The sequence below is a fragment of the Palaemon carinicauda genome, chromosome 16 (assembly GCF_036898095.1).
Source record: "Palaemon carinicauda isolate YSFRI2023 chromosome 16, ASM3689809v2, whole genome shotgun sequence".
NCBI lineage: Eukaryota > Metazoa > Arthropoda > Malacostraca > Decapoda > Palaemonidae > Palaemon > Palaemon carinicauda.
Window position 1 is genome coordinate 104,200,889 of NC_090740.1, and position 20,000 is coordinate 104,220,888.

Below are 20,000 nucleotides of genomic sequence, written 5' to 3' on the forward strand. Positions count from 1 at the left end.
ATAATATATATAAATATATATATATATATGTTTATATATATATATATATATATATGTATATATATATATATATATATGTATATATATATATATATATATATGTATATATATATATATATATATATATGTATATATATATATATATATATGTGTGTGTATGTATATTTATAGGTATATATATAAATATATATGTATACATATATATATATATATATATATATAAATTATATATACATATATATATATATATAAATATATATATATATATATATATATATATATTCCCAATCTTTTGATATTTTTCTTTTATTTTACCTTTATTTTCTATAATTACTCACTCATTCAGATGTGATGTGAAAACATGATTGATGTCATTGCATTTATCAAAGTAAAACCTAACACTGCCTGATCCGACACTTCAAACAAATGTCCAATCAGGTCCACTGCTAGTCTCCTGAATGGCTTTGTCATCAACGTATATTATATATATATATATATATATATATATATATATAATAGGATTAAGGATAAAACAGAAAATGCAATCTTAGAAATACAGGGTGGTTTTAGAAGAGGTAGAGGTTGTATGAATCAGATTTTTATGGTTAGGCAGATATGCGAGAAATATTAGCAAAAGGTAAGGATGTGTATATTGAGTTTATGGATCTGGAGAAAACGTATGATAGAGTTGATAGGGAAGCAACGTGGAATGTGATGAGGTTATATGGAGATGGTGGAAGGTTGTTGCAAGCAGTGAAAAGTTTTTACAAAGGTAGCAAAGCCTGTGTTAGGATAGGAAATGAAGTGAGCGATTGGTTTCCGGTGAGAGTGGCGCTGAGACAGGGATGTGTGATGTAGCTGTAGTTGTTCAACTTTCATGTGCATTGAGTTGTGAGAGAGGTGAATGCTCGGGTGCGTTGGATGAGGATTGAAACTGGTAGATGAGAATGACCATGAATGAGAGGTAAATCAGTTGTTGTTTTTGGATGATACTGTACTGGTTGTAGACGAGAAAGAGAAGCTTGGCTGATTAGTGACATAGTTTGGAAGGGATGTGTGAGAGAAGGAAGCTGAGAGTTAATGTGGGTAAGAGTAAGGTTGTGGGATGTACGGGAAGGGAAGGTGGTGCGAGTTTGAATGTTATATTGAATGGAGAGTTACTTGAGGAGGTGGATCAGTCTAAGTACTTGGGGTCTGTTGTTACAGCAAATGGTGGAATGGAAGCAGATGTACATCAGAGAGTGAATGAAGGTTGCAAAGTGTTGGGGGTAGTTAAGGGAGTAGTAAGAAATAGAGGGTTGGGTATGAGTATAAAAAGAGTTCTGTATGAGAAAGTGATTGTACCAACTGTGATATATGGATCAGAGTTGTGGGGAATGAAAGTGGCGGAGAGACACAAATTGAATGTGTTTGAAGTGTATAAGGAGTATGGCTGGTATTTCTAGAGTAGATAGGGCTAGGAACAAAGTAGTGAGGGTAAGAACGGGTGTAAGAAATGAGTCAGCAGCTCGAGTCGATATGAATGTGTTGAGGTGGTTTGGCCATGTTGAGAGAATTGAAAATGTGTATCTGCAAAAGAAGCGGATGATTGGAAGAGTTGATGGGAGAAGTACAAGAGGAAGGCCAAGGTTTAGGAGGACAGATGTGAGAGAGGCAAGAGAGCGTGCTAGATATAGGAATAAATGGCGAACGATTGTGACGCAGTTCCATTGGGCCCTGCTGCTTCCTCTAGTGCCTTCGATGACCGCAGATTTAACAGCAGTAGGGGATATAGCGTTTTGAAGCTTCATCTGTGGTTGATAACCGGGGAGGGTGGGCTGTGGCACCCTAGCAGCACCAGCCGAACTTGGTTGGGTCCCTTGTCAGGCTGTGAGGAACGTAGAGAGGAGAGGTCCCCTTTTTTTTTCATTTGTTTGATGACAGCTACCCCCCAAAATTAGGGGAAGTGCCTTGGTATATGTATGATGTATGTATCATGGGACTGAGACCTAGTAAAGTATTCTTGAAAAGTTTTTTATATCTTTGATATAAAAGCAACAACATTGGCTAATTCATTCACCTCTGCGAGAATTGTATCATCTCCAAAATGATCGATCAATTGTTTATAAGTCACTAATCTGTAACTATTTCACTTAAAAAAAATAATTTAGTTTCTCTTATATATTGACCAATAAAATAAGGACATAATGGTCCAAAATTCAAAATCGAGATGATTACCTCATAAGAATATATAAGTAAAATTACATCATTTGGTAGGTGTTATTGGTGCGCTTACACACGTGCGAGTTTAAATATCCCGGGTTTTTAAGTGCCAAGTGGTCTGTAAATGTAGCTGTTAAAGCAGAGCGCATCACAATATCTTAGATTTTCTCATATTTTGGGTTGTAGTTTTCATTACTTTTACTCGTGACTTTGCTTCCCTAGTGCGTTTGTCAGTGAAGTCTTCTGATACTCGTAGCCTAGAAACCATTTGTTCACTGATGCTTTCCATACCAAAACAATCACGTATGTTTGTGGATAAAGTTTTCAATGTATTCTTGAAAGACAAGAAGTATTTTTTGTTGTTATTGATTGAATTTGAAGTGTTCATTAATTCTACACGTGTTTCACATTTTCATAAACATGCCTTGACCAACATTGCTGAAATGAAGCCCATTTAAGAGGAAAATCTGCTAAAAGAAATCATGCATCAAGTAAAAAAATTTGAAAACCTATTCTCTACCTTCGTCAGTTATTCGTAAATCTCTGTTTACGAATGAAAATGTGAATATATCCTTTGTTAGATAATCTATTATTAGCAATGGATATCTTGTGAGTGTTATATAACGTCTGGGCTGTCCATTGTACTTCGAAAATAGCAATGCAGTATAAGTAATCTAGAAATGTCTTGATTCAGAAATATCTGTGAAAAGTAACAAATGTAAAAACATTATCAATGATGAGAGGTGTTTGAGTAAATATTTCCAGCAGCAACATTCATGCTTATTTATCTAATAATGTTGTTAGGTTTAGGGTATAATGGATTAAATAAAATTAAGCGAGTATTTGAGTTTGGGGATCATTGCCTTCTAAACATACAAAAGGTATTCAAGTCCTGTTACTGAGATAGGTATTGGTAAAGTACAATCTTTTCCTATGAACACTAATGAATTTTTTAGATAATATGAAAATGAATTGAGAATTACTCCGGTAAATAGTATGCTACCAGTGAGTCTGTCATTTGATGGCAATTGGCAAAAAGACTAGGCATATGTTCTGTTATTCAGATTTACACATATCGGCGAACCTATTCACACGATAAACCTCAAAGGACAAAACTTTAGAATCGGATGAAACAGATGATCCAGCCCTCGGGGAAAACCATGAAGGTTATGGAATTGGAGCTGCAATTGAGAAACATACACGGGTTGAAGAGACCTTTAATTCTCATAAAAGAAAACTAGAAAGTAAAACGATATATGATGGGGAATATAGAGAGCTAACGGAAGCTCAAAAGCACAACTGCATCATGAACTATAGTGGGAAGAATGGAGGTATGGAGTGGAGTGCAGCCATACTATTGTGGGCTCAATCAAGGGAATTAAAGTTATGTTATGAGACAATGCTGTCAGATGGAGATAGCACTACATTTGATAAAATAAAGGAAAAGAATGATTTCAAAGGACCATACTATGATATAGGAGTGAATATTAGGAAAATTGAATGCATCAACTATGTGTAAACGGTTTAGTAAAGCTATAGAAAAGCTGAAGATTACGTATGTGAAAGTAGTAAATGGGAAAAGGATGAAATTACTCGCTGGATAAAAACAAGCTAACAGATGATATAATTGGAGCTCTTGAATCTTTATTATGGCAATGAAATTAAAAAGATTACAGGAACAAGTGTAGAGAAATTGAAAAGAGCAAAATTGGAATGATTCTATCACTGTTGTTCCACAGATGAATTTTATAATCACGATGACTGTGATAAATCAGTGGATACCTACTTATCAAAAAGCAGTGATGCAGAAGGAGGTTCCCCAGTCATATTCCACCATGGAAGTGAAATTCATTGTAGATGAGGAGGGAAAAAATAACGGATTTTGAGCGGAGTGAAAAATCTTGTTTTGGGTGAGATGGCCATGTCGTCCTGATGGAAGTTTCTTAAAGTAGCTTCCGAAGGGATATATATACTACAGTGATATTGCCAGAGAATTTTACCTTTAGGTATCCAGAATTCTAACTCCTGGCGTGAATATCCTTAAAATTTCTCCAAAGGATATCGCATAATATCAGCGGATACATTCTTGACACGCCTCCATAGCAATCTGCACCCCAAACAGCGTTTCGGCTTCGAGGAGGATGTGGCAAAAGGGAGCCGTCCAAAGGCTCTCCCCGCTCTCGTAATACTATTGGGAATACAACAGCGCCATTCCCACGACGGCGGACATTCCTTGTAGCATTGAGCGTGGTGTTACAGATACAGTACCACGGGAGGGATACTGTGAAGATCTTTTCTTTTAGAAGAGATGGGCGGGGCCATCAGGACGACATGGGCATCTCACCCAAAAATAGATTTTTCGCTTCGCTCAAAATCCGTTTTTTGGGCTCAAGCCACGTCGTCGTGATGGAAGCATACCAGAGCATTAGTGTATTTGTGGATTTTTAATCAGTGCCTTAACCTTACAGCAACCTTTTCTATAGTCATGGGGACCACATGAGACAAGGGACGTTACCGTTATTCGTTACCATCACTAATCATAACCAATGTTAGTGCTTCCTGCATCCTACAGGGAAGAGTCATTCTAGACATTAGAAAAGGGATCATGAGGTTAACATACATAGTATGACCAAACATAAGTATACACTGAATATACAAATAGTCTCATAGTTGTATATTTGCTAAAATAACATCAGTGTCTCTTATATCTATTATTTGATGGATACAAATACATGAAGGATACTTACTTTGGTAAGTTGAAGAACTCTGGCATGTATACATACAATTGTCTGGCGAAGGTGGACGCACTACATTCTAATAGACATTTATTACTAATAAATGACTGAAAGATGTTCAGTAAAACGAATGTAGTATGACAATGGGATTATACTTGTAACAAGTAAAAAGACTGTATTTCCTTCATGAAGGAAGAATGATAAGTGCCACTCTCAGACTGAAGAAAATTATAAAACAATTTCTCTTCATAATTGCTGTACTGGTTACTTCTATCTGCAGTGTGTACTTCGTACACTGGCACTAGTGCTATCTGTATAATTCCAAACCTGGAATTTTGAACAGAGCCAGTGTTATGATAACACTTAATTAAAAGAAGTCACACCTAAGAAGGGTGACCTCTTCTCCCTTTAATTGACAGCCCCAGTCAAATAGCTGTTCATCGTAGAATAAGACGGAAGGTTAAATATTCTACCTGGTGTCACCACATATTGCTTCAGATCATGGATTTGCCGAGCATAGTGTATGTAGAACACTCTGGATGATTCTCATTCATTATATGTACGAGGACATGTGAGGTCTCAAACCAAAAACTGTTTACTACAGTAATTAGGGGGCAAGTTTTAATACACTACCTGCCGCCACTACGAAGTGTTTCAGTTCATGCACTTGTTTTGCAGAGTGTTTGTAAAACACTCTGGATGATTTCCATCCAGTGTATGAATGATGGAGCTCAAAGTCCATATACTGAAAGAAGTTCAGTGATGAAGAAATCTTTCTCGGATCATGACCTGCGGGAGTACTGTCCGGAGCCGTTTTACGAATAAATTAGTTGAGCTTCGCCCTTAGTTGTTTTAGGGATAGATTTGATCCAGAAGTTTCTCCTTTAAAGAGCTGTTCTCCCCTGAAGTCTGAGGTTCTACGAAGATAGACCTTTAGACACTCTTCAGGACATAGAGAGACATCTTCCTTCAGAGGGCAGATTCTCCAGGGACCCCACCTCTTAGTGGGTAGCTCATTTTTAGCGAGAAAGGATGGATCAGGAAATAGATTAAGTTTTCCCACTTCCTTGATCTGAAGTTGACCCTCATCTCTGGATAGGGCCACTATTTCACTAACTTTAGCCCCGGAGGCGATAGCAAACAGAAAAATAACCTTTTGGGTTAAATCCTTAAGAGAACTATCTTCATTGTTCACAGATGAGGTATAATTTAAGACCTTGTCCAAAGACCAAGAGATGGGCTTTGGTGGTACCGCGGGGTTAAGCCTAGCACATGCCTTTGGAATCTTATTGCAGATATCATTCGCCAGATCCACTTGAAAGGCATACAGGAGAGGCCTAGTCAAGGCTGACTTGCACGTATTTATCGTATTGGCCGCCAGACCTTGGCTATGAAGGTGCACAAGGAAGGACAGACATAAATTCATTGAAATTTCTTTCGGTCCTTTTGCTTTGACAAACGCAACCCACTTTTTCCAGGATGACTCATATTGTCTTCTAGTTGACTTGGCCTTGTATTCTTCTAAGAATTGTATATTGTTTTTTGAGATCCCAAACCTTTTTCTAACCGGTAGAGCGAGAAAATTATTAAATGAAGGGTTTGGGTTCTCTGTTATAAAACGAAGGCAGTTAATTTCTGAATATTCGGAAATATGCCTAGGGTCAGAGCTAGGACCAGCCTCATCTAGTCTATCAGCCCCACTAGAGAATCCTCGTATGGGGCTATATAGCGAGGTAGTTTCTTGAAGACGCTCGTGATGAAGAGGTTGAATTGCAGTTCTGGGACTTGTTTCCATCTGGGAGGGAATATGTCTGCGCCCATGGACCATTCCAAGCGTCACATCGTGGATCAGTTGTAAATGAACAGCTGGTAGGTGCCGTCCCTTTAAGAGAGAGATGGATAACTTCACCAAGAATGAATGAGACGTTCGAATGTGACGTCTTATTATCGCTTCTGTGTCCCAGATCAGTCGTAGGGAGCCTGATCTGTGTGGAGGGGGCTTCCCCACCCATGAAAGGACCAGCAGAGTCTTGGGACTTTCGTGCTCTAATTTCTGTTAAAGAAGCGATTAACGAGGGACCGATCTCAGTCTTTTTTTATCTCTTCAAGCGTTTGATGCGTGTTTTCTCAAAGCTCTTAACGCATCTTTCCGGTGTGCCCTTAGGACCAGGTGTGTCACAATAGCGAACTAGGGAAAGTTTAGCGCTTTTCCCTGTTGGCGTTTTGGTATTCTGACTGAATACCTGAGTCTCTTGACAGACCTCCCGAGCTCCTTTAATATTTCCAAAGGAGAGGAGAGTTGATGTGATTGAGGGCTTCGATGGTTTTTTAAACATTGAAACCCCTAAGCTGGAAAAAGTTGAGATTTCTAGAAGCCTATCTTTCATCCGTGATGTTCCAGGAACCGGGTCATCTCTTAAAAGCACATCGGCCGGACACTTCGGGTGTTGCCCACTCTAGCCTCTTGATCAGGTATATTAATACCTGAACTATTTCTAGGCTTGAATTTGACGTGACTAAGTTCATCAATCCTTTGAAGATACTTGGAACTGTGAGTCCGACACTTTTCTTCCTTAGGATGAATCTTACTCCCTGTAACATGAATTCTAGATAGGAGGAATGGGGGTGGTTGACTGGAAGGTTCCGAAGGACACCTTTCAGGTCTGGCAAGACTACGAACACCCTTAATTGGAACAAGGTCCATATGTTCAGAAGGATTAACATTTTTTTATGAACTTGTTGAGTGGCGACAAGTTCAGAATGGCTCATTGATATCTTGAGTCCTTCTTGTGAACACGAAGCAGCCTTCCCCAGAACTTGATAAGCTAAAGTTTTCTTACCACCTGTATGCTTTATAGCTCTCAGGTATACTCCTCCAGGAGGGTTTTGAACTGTAGTAGAAGGTAAGGAAATGATGGTAGGGACATTTCTGTTTCCCATCAATGGCTCATCTTGAATAGGCTGTACCAACCGTGTTTCACACACTAAAACGAACATGAAAATTCAAGTCTGGTTTTTCCTCTGTGATTTTGTCTGTCTTGTGAACTTGTCATGTCCTGTTGCCTTGAGGTTTTGTATATAAGGAGAGTGTTCTACAACAATATAACTCAGTCGTTTCCAATCTGCCTTTGATTTCACAACTCCTCTCTCGGCCCGTCACATTGGTGACCCCGGAAGTCGACTCGCTTCCACCGCCTTCCACCCCCACCCCCTCGCCACTCCATCGTTGGTACTATGACGGACTCTACGGCAGTTGGCGCTACGGCCTCTCCATTCAAACTTTCATCGTTTGCCAGCGGAGAGGCGTTTGCTTGGTTTCAGCGCGCAGAAGTCCAGTTTCGTATCAGGGGCGTGACTCGCTCAACCACCAAAGCGGATTATGTTCTCGCGGCGATACCCGAGGACACCTTCCCAGAAATATCCGACTGGCTTAGTGAACAAGGAGACACCCCAATAGCGTATGACGACCTCAAATCATACCTTCTGCAACAGTACTCGCCGTCGCCAGCCGCCCGTATAGCGAAGCTTTTTCAGCTCTCGCAACAACTGTTGGGGGATCAAAGGGCTTCGCTTGCCCTCAATGAAATGACCAGTATCGCTCGCCTTCAACCTGCCGCAGACGGCTCTCCTCGTGAGGTAAACCTACTCCGTGCCCTTTGGATACGCCGTTTACCTGAACCTGTGCGCGCTGCCATACCCGATGTCGATAGTTTACCCATAAAGGACTTGATGACCAAAGCCGACGCCCTTATGGACAGCCACTTCAAGACCTCCATCAACGCCTCGACCCCTGACGACGAGGATGCCTATTCAACGTACACCGAAGCTGACATGAATGCCGTAGGACATACACGCCTACCCCGTGACGTGCCAAAGCGGTGATAAAGCCGCCCACCACCCACCAATCGCTCGCGCCCCAACGAACGACTTCTACAGCCACTTACTACCTCCCATCCACCGCAGTTTTGCTACTACCACTTCAGATTCGGGGCAACCGCAAAGAAATGTGCCAAAGACTGTCAGTGGCCAAAAAACGTGTAAGTAGGCCATCGCTTGTGGCGGTGGCCTCCCATGTTTCTAATCTTTTCTTTTTACAGGATGCAGGAACGGGCGGGCGATTTTTGGTAGACACGGGTGCTTGTCGTTCTCTTTTGCCAAGGAAACTCTTCAAGGCACGACGTAGTCTGTCTACATCTGCCGACGTCCGCTTGGTAGCTGCCAACGGATCTGCGATACCCACCTACGGTTACGAAAGCCTCACATTATCGTTCGGAAACGGTAAATTCAATTAGAAGTTTCTCGTTGCTGACGTCACAATGCCAATCCTCGGTGCGGATTTCCTCTCTCATTTCCACCTTCTGGTCGATGTCGCCCACCGACGATTGGTCAACGCGGACTCGTACTTGTCGACACCTCTTCAACCCGCCCCCTCTAACCTCGCTCTCCACATCAGCGCACCCACGGATGCCTACGCCCACCTCCTCACGTCGTACCCGGAAGTTTCCCGTCCAGAACTTCGCCAAACGCCCACGGTTCCTGCTAAGCACGGTATTTATCACCATATCAAGACGACGGGACCCCCAGTCTTCGCAAAATTCAGCCGCCAAACAGACGTTCGCCGAAATGGAGAAAATGGGCCTTTGCCAAAAGGCCTCCAGCCCATGGTCGTCACCCTTACACATCGTTCTGAAGAAAGACGGCTCCCTCCGTCCGTGCGGGGATTACAGGCGCCTCAACATGCAAACAGAACCGGATCACTACCCCCTCCGAAACATTGCCGATGTAACCTCCTACCTGCACAAAGCAAAGGTTTTCTCTACGCTCGACCTCCTGAAGGGGTATTATCAGGTGCCTATGAACCCAGAAGACATCCCCAAGACCGCCATCACCACTCCGTTTGGCACATACACCTTCAATTACTCCTGTTTTGGCTTTCGTAATGCTGGGGCAACGTTTCAACGTCTCATGGATGGCATCTTAGGGGACCTCCCTTTCTGTGTATGTTATGTGGACGACATACTTGTGTTCTCCTCCTCAAAAGAGGAACACCTCCGTCACCTGCGCATCGTGCTCGACCGCCTGCAACAAAACGGCCTTGTAGTCCGGTACGACAAGTGTACCTTTGGCGCCAACGAAGTGTCGTTCTTAGGGCACCGTATCACTCCTGAAGGAGTCCATCCCCTCCCTGAGAAGGTAGCAGCCATTCAGAATTTTCCCACGCCCTCGACCGACAAAGCTCTGCAGGAATTCTTGGGCATGATCAACTATTATCACCGCTTTCTGCCAGCCATTGCCGCCACTCTTGCTCCCCTCTACGCCTCCCTCAAGGGCAAGCCAAAGGACTTGAAGTGGGGTCCCCTTCAAGAAGCGGCCTTCTGCAATGCAAAGAAGGCTCTATCAACTGCTGCGGCTCTCACTTTTCCTATCCCACACGCCCCTCTCCTTCTCTCCACCGATGCCAGCGACGTCGCTATTGGTGCAGTACTCGAGCAGGTGGTCAAAAGCTCGCCCCGCCCATTGGCCTTCTTCAGCAGAAAACTGTCCAAGGCAGAATCGGGTTATTCTACCTTCGATCGAGAATTGCTGGCGGTGCACCTGGCTGTCCGTCACTTTCGCCATTTCTTAGAAGGTACGCCATTCGTCATTCGCACAGACCACATGCCTCTGGTGCACGCCTTCACTCGACAGTCTGACGCCTGGTCCGCCCGTCAACGCCGACATCTCTCCGCTGTGGCTGAATACAATTGCACCCTCCAATACGTCCCTGGGAAAATGAATCCCGTTGCAGATGCCCTGTCAAGAAACACGTTGGCTGCCGTTCAACTGGGATTGGATTACAACGCCCTGGCTGAAGCCCAACGACAGGATCCAGAGTATCAAGCTTGTAGGACATCCTGCACGTCCCTCCGTTGGGAGGATTTTCCCCTCGAAAACTCCAACACCACCCTCCTCTGTGACGTCAGTACTAGTAGACCGCGATATTGGATTCCTGCTCCCATGCGCCGACAGGTGTTTGATTTCATCCATGGCCTTTCACATCCCTCGTGCCGTTCTACTGCACAGCTGCTGAAGGCAAAGTTCATTTGGCACGGCATTTCTAAGGATGCTAAGGATTGGGTCCGTGCCTGTACTTCTTGCCAAACTTTCAAAGTACATCGACACACGGATTCAGGAGTGGGCACCTTTCCTCAACCTCAGCGTCGTTTCGCACACATTCACGACGACGTTGTAGGCCCCCTACCCACTTCACAAGGACATCGTTACCTGTTTACCGTCATCGACTGCTCCACTCGTTGGCCTGAAGCCATTCCCATGGAAACTGCAACGTCCGCCTCATGTACATCTGCCTTACTCTCTGGATGGATTTCAAGATTCGGTATCCCTGAGCATATTACTTCTGACAGGGGAACCACTTTCACCTCTCAATTATGGACGTCATTAGCGAATCTCCTGGGCATCACCCTACATCACACAACGGCCTACAACCCGCTTCCAATGGAATGGTTGAACGTTTTCATCGCACCCTCAAAGCAGCTTTGATGTCCCGCTGCAAGGATTGCAACTGGTTTACTCAGCTTCCCTAGGTCCTCCTTGGACTAAGGACCACTCCTAAAGACGCCCTCGACGTCTCGGCAGCCGAAATGGTGTATGGCGACCCGTTGGTCGTCCCTGCCGAGTTTTTTCCTTCTACAACCTCCTCCGACGATCTCCAGCGCATACATCACGTCGTGGGAAAATTTACTCTGTGCCGCCAGACTTACAAGCCCCCAGCGAAGCATCACATACCAACGGACTTGCACTCTGCAACGCACGTCTTCCTGCGCAACGACACCAGCAAGCCACCGTTAACGCCCCCTTACACGGGACCTTACCTTGTGATCCGACGCAGTCCGAAAGCATTCCTCCTAAACATTCAGGCAAAAAAGACTGGGTCTCCATTGATCGTCTAAAACCTGCTTATCTTCTGCCAGATGACCCGCCTACAGTTCGCCTCTCTAGATCAGGGCGTCCTATTTAACATGTACAGTATGTAATTTTTAGGGGGGGAGCCATGTACCAACCGTGTTTCACACAATTGTACATAATTCCTTTTGTATATATTATGGTTGTATCTTCGCTCTTCCCTTGCACTAAAACGAACATGAAAATTCAAGTCTGGTTTTTCCTCTGTGATTTTGTCTGTCTTCTGAACTTGTCATGTCCTGTTGCCTTGAGGTTTTGTATATAAGGAGTGTGTTCCACAACAATATAACTTAGTCGTTTCCAATCTGCCTTTGATTTCACAACTCCTCTCTCGGCCCGTTACAAGGCTTTGGACCGAAGGATCGAAGGTCCTGCGATCCTGAGGGAAAGTTCCTCCTAGCCAAAGCGTCTTTATGCTTCGAGTAGTCAGTAGGCTTTGACTTTTGACCATCTGCCAGTAGCATCGTGGTCACTGGAATAGTGGGATGTTGTTGAGCAGCCCGGATATTTTCAGCATTTCTAATTTTCTTTTTAGGTTGGGGACCCACAACCACAGAAGATTCTCTCTTTGAGGGAATGCCCCATTTTTGGAGAAGACCTATGTTCTCCATGGTGGCGTTCTTAATTACTTCCTTATTGACTTAGTGTGGGAAGATGTCTTTTCCCCAGATGTTGGAAGATATTAACTTCCTTGTTTCGTGTATTACTGTTGCATCAGCGAACATAGACTCTCTATATGCTCTCCTAGCCTTCATAAAGGTGTAAAGATCCTTCACCAGGATAGCCATGTGCATTTTGGCTATGAACATGAGTATTTCTGGGGTACTCTAGTAGATTGAACACAACTCCATGTAGTTTTGTAGAGAAAGGGATGTCACAAGTCTCTCCTTTGACTCCTCTTCATTACAAAAAAGCAACTAAGACAATTTAGGGACACATACCTTGAATTGTCGACTTGCGATGTCCTTGTCTAATTTTCCTACTGAAAATGTCAAATGGACTTCCTTCCAGTCCTTTTCCTGTCCTGGAAAAGCTGGTGACAAAGGCTTGCACTCATCGGGTGTGGGACATGGCTTACCCGCCTCTACCGCTTTGGCTACAGAAGTAAATGCCATCCCCATAAAGGGGAATGAGAGTGAAGTGGGAACAAGAAAGGAAGGGTGTCCGTTATTCAGTGAGAATACGTTCGACTCTGAATAACCCACCTTTCTTAGACTTCCTGAAAGGATAGTCTGTGCCTTATCATGGTCGAGAATCAAGACCTCCTTTGGTTCCGTTCCTTTTCTTGACTTTGTTTTGTACTTCAGTTGAACCCAACAATTAGGGAAAGCATTAAAGCTTGGCCAAAATTGAATTTTGTCAAAAGGAACAGCACCTATTTTCTCTGATATGTAGAGATTGCCATCTGCTCCGCGAACCTCCAGGGATTGGTTATGGAGCATGTTGGTAGGACTTGATTCATAGGTCGTTTGACTGACCACTGGGAAGCGACAAGAGAAACTTTACGAGGATCTGTTTTACTTCCTGCGTTTTACTTCCTGCTTTTCGTTTTGTCTACAAAAGCTCTCTATTTGATTCTTCAGTTGGATACATAATTGTACCACACGAAGATATCGTCATCGATGGCTCTAAAGCCGGCACAGGCGGAGGAAATTCCGACGCAACAATTTCCTCTTCTACCTTGGGGCATTTCTTGCCCTTAATCCCAAAGGTTTTCTGGTCGTCAGGGGGATGACTGATTCTCGATCAGAATATTGAAGAAAACTATTCATTCAATATATGAATGGTACCAGCGGAATGCTCGTACAAGGGTACCCAAGGTATGTCAGAAAATACTACTGTATCATGGTACTGTAATTTTCTTATTGCAGTAAGTCTATATTGCAATTTACTGGCTACTATACATCATGTATTGTAGTCTAGTCATTATGCAGCCTTCATAGTAGCATATGACTGTATGGTCCATTTAGCATGAACCCAAGTGGACTAGGAAAATAAAGACATATATATGTATATCCTACTCAGCCTATTTGCTATAGTCTTCCTAAAATATTAAAATATAGAGTTTCCTGATCAGGGAGACTCAAGGAAAAGGCTCTACCCTTTAAGGGTTAGGAGTGTACTACTCCTGCCTTGAAGTGTTTAATATTGTAGGGTAATCCTAATACTTATTTCTAATCAGGATATTGAAGAAATCATATTCATTCAATATAGGATTGGGCTCAGCAAATGCCTGTGTTGGATATCCAAAATATATTGGAAATAACTACTAGTATAAACTATATAGTAGTTTACTATCTGCAGTATATTCTATAATGCAGATATACTGGCTACCTGTATGAAATATACAGTAGTTCAGCCAGCATGTAGCCGGCATAGCTAGGTCTTGCCGGCATACCCGTCATGCTAGCTAGAGAGAGAGAGAGAGATAGCATGGAAAAAAGGCTACTCCTTACTGTGAATGTATACAGTAATTAAGGATGTAAAAGTCTAATTTGACTGCCTTTTTCCAGAAAGAAGGCTCTAATAGAAAGGGAGAATGTACCATTTAGGCTTCCGTGCAGCTACAGTACTATTGCCAACAAGGTACCGCCGATACACTGCCGGCCGGCGAGTCCAGCAGTACCAGTACAGTCGGCAGGCTGCCAACTGGGTCAGCACTATCTCTGCCGGCCTGGCCGGCAGTACCCCAGCAACAGGACCTGTAGCAGCTGTCCAAGGGAGGACTGAAGAACCAAGGGAACAACAGAAAGGACTTCCGTCTCACGACCATCATGGTCGCCAGCAGCCATCTTGGCTGCCAGCTGGGCCGGCAGTTGCCAGCTAGACCGGCAATTGCCGACAGATGATGTGGTTGGCGGCATTATGCTCTGCCGTCAGCCAAAGACATGACTAGAGAGGGAGTCTGGCTGGCTCCGGCAACCTACCAACAAAGGTAAAGTTTGAAGATGCCGGCCTAAAGAAAGACAATGGCTCAGCCATAAAAAGTGGACAGAGGGGTAGGGAACATGGTCCTGTAACGGGTGTGAAAGGAACTGGCAAAAACTGTCAGTCCTACCACCTGTAAAAGAAACTCTGTTTCAGTATCAGCAGAATCCCAGGGAACAGGAGGGACTCAGTTCTCCATCCCAGAGATTGCCGACACAGTTAAGGGGATGGCGGCACTGCCGCCTCCTCTCAACAAAGAAGAAACAGAGTTCCAATGCCACGTATCCTAGGCTAAAGAAAATTACTCTTCAGCCCAGAGAACTGTGGCATAGGACTAGTCTTTTAGTTGCAAGGAGAAAATGGTATCCTACTATAACTTCAAGTGGGGCTAATGAGGGCTAACCTCCATTACCGGCCACCTGGCCGGCAGGGGAATAATGGTATCCTACAACCCATTCGCCCTGCCGGCAGGGCGCCGACATAAGACCAAATACTCTGAGGTTCTGACTAAATCCCAAAACCTGATGGTATACCACAACCAAAGGTTAAGGGGAGAGGCAGGACAAACCTTAAGTTAGCCATGTCTGAATAAATTTCAAGGCACGGGTATTAGGGCTGTAGCCTGCGGTTCCACTCAGAGGCAAAGAGATTACCCTTAAGTCTCCGAAGAGACGTGTAATGTTTCATAACATTCTAGAAGGTATCAGTCTCCACTGAATGAAAACAATACACGAGGGTAACCAGGGAAAGCCTGAACGTATAAGTAAAACGTCTAGGTAAGGTTACCGAGGCTAAACGAGATCTCGGTTACCTAAATCACCAAAACTCTAACTATACGATTGACAGAGAAAAGGGGGAAACAAAAATTATGCACATTATCGAAACTTTACAAGAATAATTGACTAAATAGCTAAACAATTAAAATACAGTGAACCCTCGTTTATCGCGGTAGATAGGTTCCAGACCTGGCCGCGATAGGTGAAAATCCGCGAAGTAGTGACACCATATTTACCTATTTATTTAACATGTATATTCAGACTTTTAAAACCTTCCCTTTTACGTAGTAATGTTAACAAACTACCCTTTAATGTACAGAACACTTAATGCATATACTACAGTACCCTAAACTAAAACAGGCACAAATATTAAAGGCGATTTTATATCATGCGTTTCCTAAACACGCCAAAAAGCACGATAAAAAAAGGCATCTAATGTTTTGTTTACGTTTCTCTGATCATAATGAAGAAACAATGGTATTTACACATCTGTGTATAGGTTAGTTTTTGCATCGATTATATTGATTATTCAGTACAGCATGTTGATATTGTTATTACTAATGTTTTACTTAATTTTTCTTAGGACTTCCAAATGAAATGTTTTTCTTTATGACGCCGTCTGAAACGACGGCATGATAAAGTACGCTCAGTAAACAACCACGCTCTGAACAAAGAAGGCATTTAACGCGCATGATGAAAGTGATTGTCGGGAATTTTCGAAATGGCCATTCGAAAATACCGCCATTTGACATCAGAACGTTTCGTCAAATGAGGGAAGGCTGGGGGATCTCGCGGGCGAAAGACTTGAGGTTTAGTACACGACTGTATGGGAACTTAAATCTTAACCACCTGGTGGGGAAGAAACGAGTGTTGTGGAAATTGTCTGTTTATGATATATCAATGATGAATCTAACTTATAATTGAGGCAACATGACAAAAATGTCTTATGTATGTGTTTAGTGTCAATGACTTTCCAAGTCCTTGGATATGGACAAATTATGGCCCTCAGCCGAAGCCTTAAGCCTTCCCTTGTATTTAAAGAAAAGCCTTAACTGTTTTTCGATCCTGTAGTAAATGAAAAGGCATTGTCAAACCCCTTGCAAAGAAATAAACTAAGATTTCCCTCCACTTTGCTAAGGAAACTTTAGTTAACGCGGGGAAAATGAACTTTTCTTCGAAGCTGCCGACCCTCACTCGGCCTCTTTGCTTCATCGTCCCCCTAAAGATAAGTCATTTATTAAGTTGTTCTCTTCTCTCTACCTCGTGTACCAGGTTGGTTGTAGTATAAGTTTGTGTGCAAGACATGTAGTTTTTATATCGCAGTTTAATGTAGAGATCCTTGTGATTGGGGATCTGAATCCTGAGTTAACTAAGAATAGGGATATTTGGTGTGTGATTCGTTGTATATTGAATTCGAATTGTCAGTATTTTCAGTTTGTTAATGAGTCTGGTGTGGACTTGGTGCTTGAAGATCACGTGTTACATTACCAAGAGTCAGCCTTGTTTTTCATCAAGTCTTGTGAATGCTTAAGGATGTTGTTTGTCCTTTATCAGAGTTTATTTTTATAATAAAATTGTAAATTTTATCGCCGTTTTTTAGTTAACTCCTGGAAGGTTTTGGGAATCTTGCCTCTTCAAAGCCTTGCGATCCGCCCAGTACATCGGGCAGATTTAATAAACTGGTGAAATTCACAACAGTGATAAATAATGATATTTACAGTAAAAGCTTTTAGAAAATATGTTATAGTATTACAAAAATTATTTACCTTTTCTACAGTATATAAAATCATACAGTACATATTGTACGTAGCAAAGCAGGAAAACAATTTACGAGAGAGAGAGAGAGAGAGAGAGAGAGAGAGAGAGAGAGAGAGAGAGAGAGAGAGAGAGAGAGAGAGAGAGAGAGAGAGAGAGAGATTGTTTTACGTACGTAAATGTAAATTTTAAACAAAAAAATATGATAGATTACAACATGTATACTCTTCAGACTTTTAAAACCTTCCCTTTAACTTAATGCATACAGTACTAAACTAAAACAGGCACAAATATTAAAATGTTATAATATTAAAGTAGAAAATAAAGATTGTTACTGTACTCACCACGGAAGAAGTTCAAGAAAAACTTGAATGATGATGGCAATGAATTTGCTGCACAGTAGAAATGATGATGATGAAGCTGATGATGTCTTTTACTGTGCAGCCAATGATAGTATTTTACGTCTCTTCAGACGGAGGTGTCTTTTCCTGGGACACCTTTTCAACTTCTTCCTGGAAAATTTCTTCAATTTTTTCCGAGGGCATTGTGATTGGAAGTTGCTGTCGCTGCCTATTTTTTTGCTCGAAGAGCATCCTGTAGGGAGTCATGTGTTCATCGATCTTGTTGCACAATTGCATAGAACGAACCATATCCTCGTCCCACTCTTGCGACATTTCTTTCACCTCTTTCGCAAGCTTGCAGAGCTTGGCAAGCCGTTCTAATGGTAAGCCCGTTTCTTCGACAATTTCTTGGATCTCTTCCTGTGTTTCACTGTCTTCTTCACTGGCCGATTTCGTCAGGTCTTCAAGGTCTTTTAACATATCGAGAAGCGTCACCTTCTCAGCAATCGTCATCATCCTTCGGTGGTGTTTAGGCTCACTACCATCCTTAGTAGAAGTAGAACGCTTGGGAGGCATTGTACAGTAGAGTTTAACAGAAAGTTCAACAAAAAGTTCAACTTAAAACAGTCAAGCACAGCACAGATTAAAGTTCATAAACTTAACAACGTCTACACAGCGATACGGCGACAGAGAAAGTGGCCGCGAAAACCTAGATGCTGCGGGTTGGAGATGCGGGAAAAACACCAATCACAGGCTAGATAACAAAACTTGAGTTCTGATTCGTCATCTATCAGCGCTTGAACCAATCACAACCCGTCTTATATGCTACGTAGGTTACCAATTCAAAGTACAAGATATCCTGTGTATACTGTACAGTAATAATAATAATAATAATAAATAATGATACTGTAATAATAATAATAATAATAATAATAATAATAATAATAATAATAATAATAATAATAATAATAATAATTATAATAACAATAATAATCTTAATAACAACAACAATAATAATAATGCTAGTAATAATAACAATAATAATATACAGCTTTACGTATGCTATTTTACGCTTTTGTTGTAGGATGTGTATCTCTCTCTCTCTCTCTCTCTCTCTCTCTCTCTCTCCTCTCTCTCCTCTCTCTCTCTCTCTCTCTCTCTCTCTCTCTCTCTCTCTTTCGTTCGCTTATTCGAAATGTGATTTTTGCAACAAAGAATATTATTGGATGCAGTACTACGTTCATATACTTACAAAAGATTCATAGAAAAGAAGCACATCCATTACATTTGTAGTACAGTAGTAGCCATCAGAAGCTTTACACCATTCTAATATGGTATGACTGCATCTGATTTGCGTTTCATGTTCGATTTAATTTTACTACGTACTGTATACAGTACTGAATTATCCTACAATCACATTCTCTTTTCATGTTTTATTTCTTTCTGTGCTGAATTATATGTCATAATGCAATGAACAATCAGTGGGAGCAGATATTACTAATTACAGTATTAATGGAATTACAGGTAACGAAATATTGTATTTGGGGTCTTCAGATATCACGTAATCTTCGAAATTTCCGGAAAATCTGCATTATGTATATATATATGGGTTATGAAAAACACCCGTGAAGTGGTGAATCCGCGATGGTCGAACCGCGAAGTAGCGAGGGTTCACTGTAACTAAATAAAGCTATTAAAAACTGAAAGTCGTTCTGCTATCTAAATAACATATGCCAAACGAACGACGGCGCCATGGCACCTCCAGTAAGTAGCCTAGCTCATAAACACAATAAAATACTCTAATTTCATTGTGAAACAGGAGCTAAAATATACTCATAGTAAAGACCTGATACTCAACTTTTCAGAGGCGGAAGAAGATGGAGAAAGCATAATAATAATCCTGTAAAACGATTGAAAAGTCAGATCACCAGGAAATATCACCGAGTGAGATGGCTACAAAAAAAGGAATTTCCGCCGTCGTGGGAATGGCGCTGTTGTATTCCCAATAGTATTACGAGAGCGGGAAGAGCCTTTGGACGGCTCCCTTTTGCCACATCCTCCTCGTAGCCAAAACGCTGTTTGGGGTGCAGATTGCTATAGAGGCATGTCAAGAATGCATCCGCTGATATTATGCGATATCCTTTGGAGAAATTTTAAGGATATTAACGCCAGGAGTTAGAATTCTGGATACCTAAAGGTAAAATTCTCTGGGAATATCACTGTAGTAATTTTATCCCTTAGGAAGCTACTTTAAGGAACTTCCATCACGACGACATGGCTTGAGCCCAAAAAAATATTTG

General features: G+C 42.0%; 1 pseudogene; it reads left to right on the forward strand.

The window, feature by feature from the left end:
- Positions 1-20,000, forward strand: part of LOC137655462 (uncharacterized) — a 64,179-nt pseudogene that overhangs the window by 43,852 nt on the left and 327 nt on the right.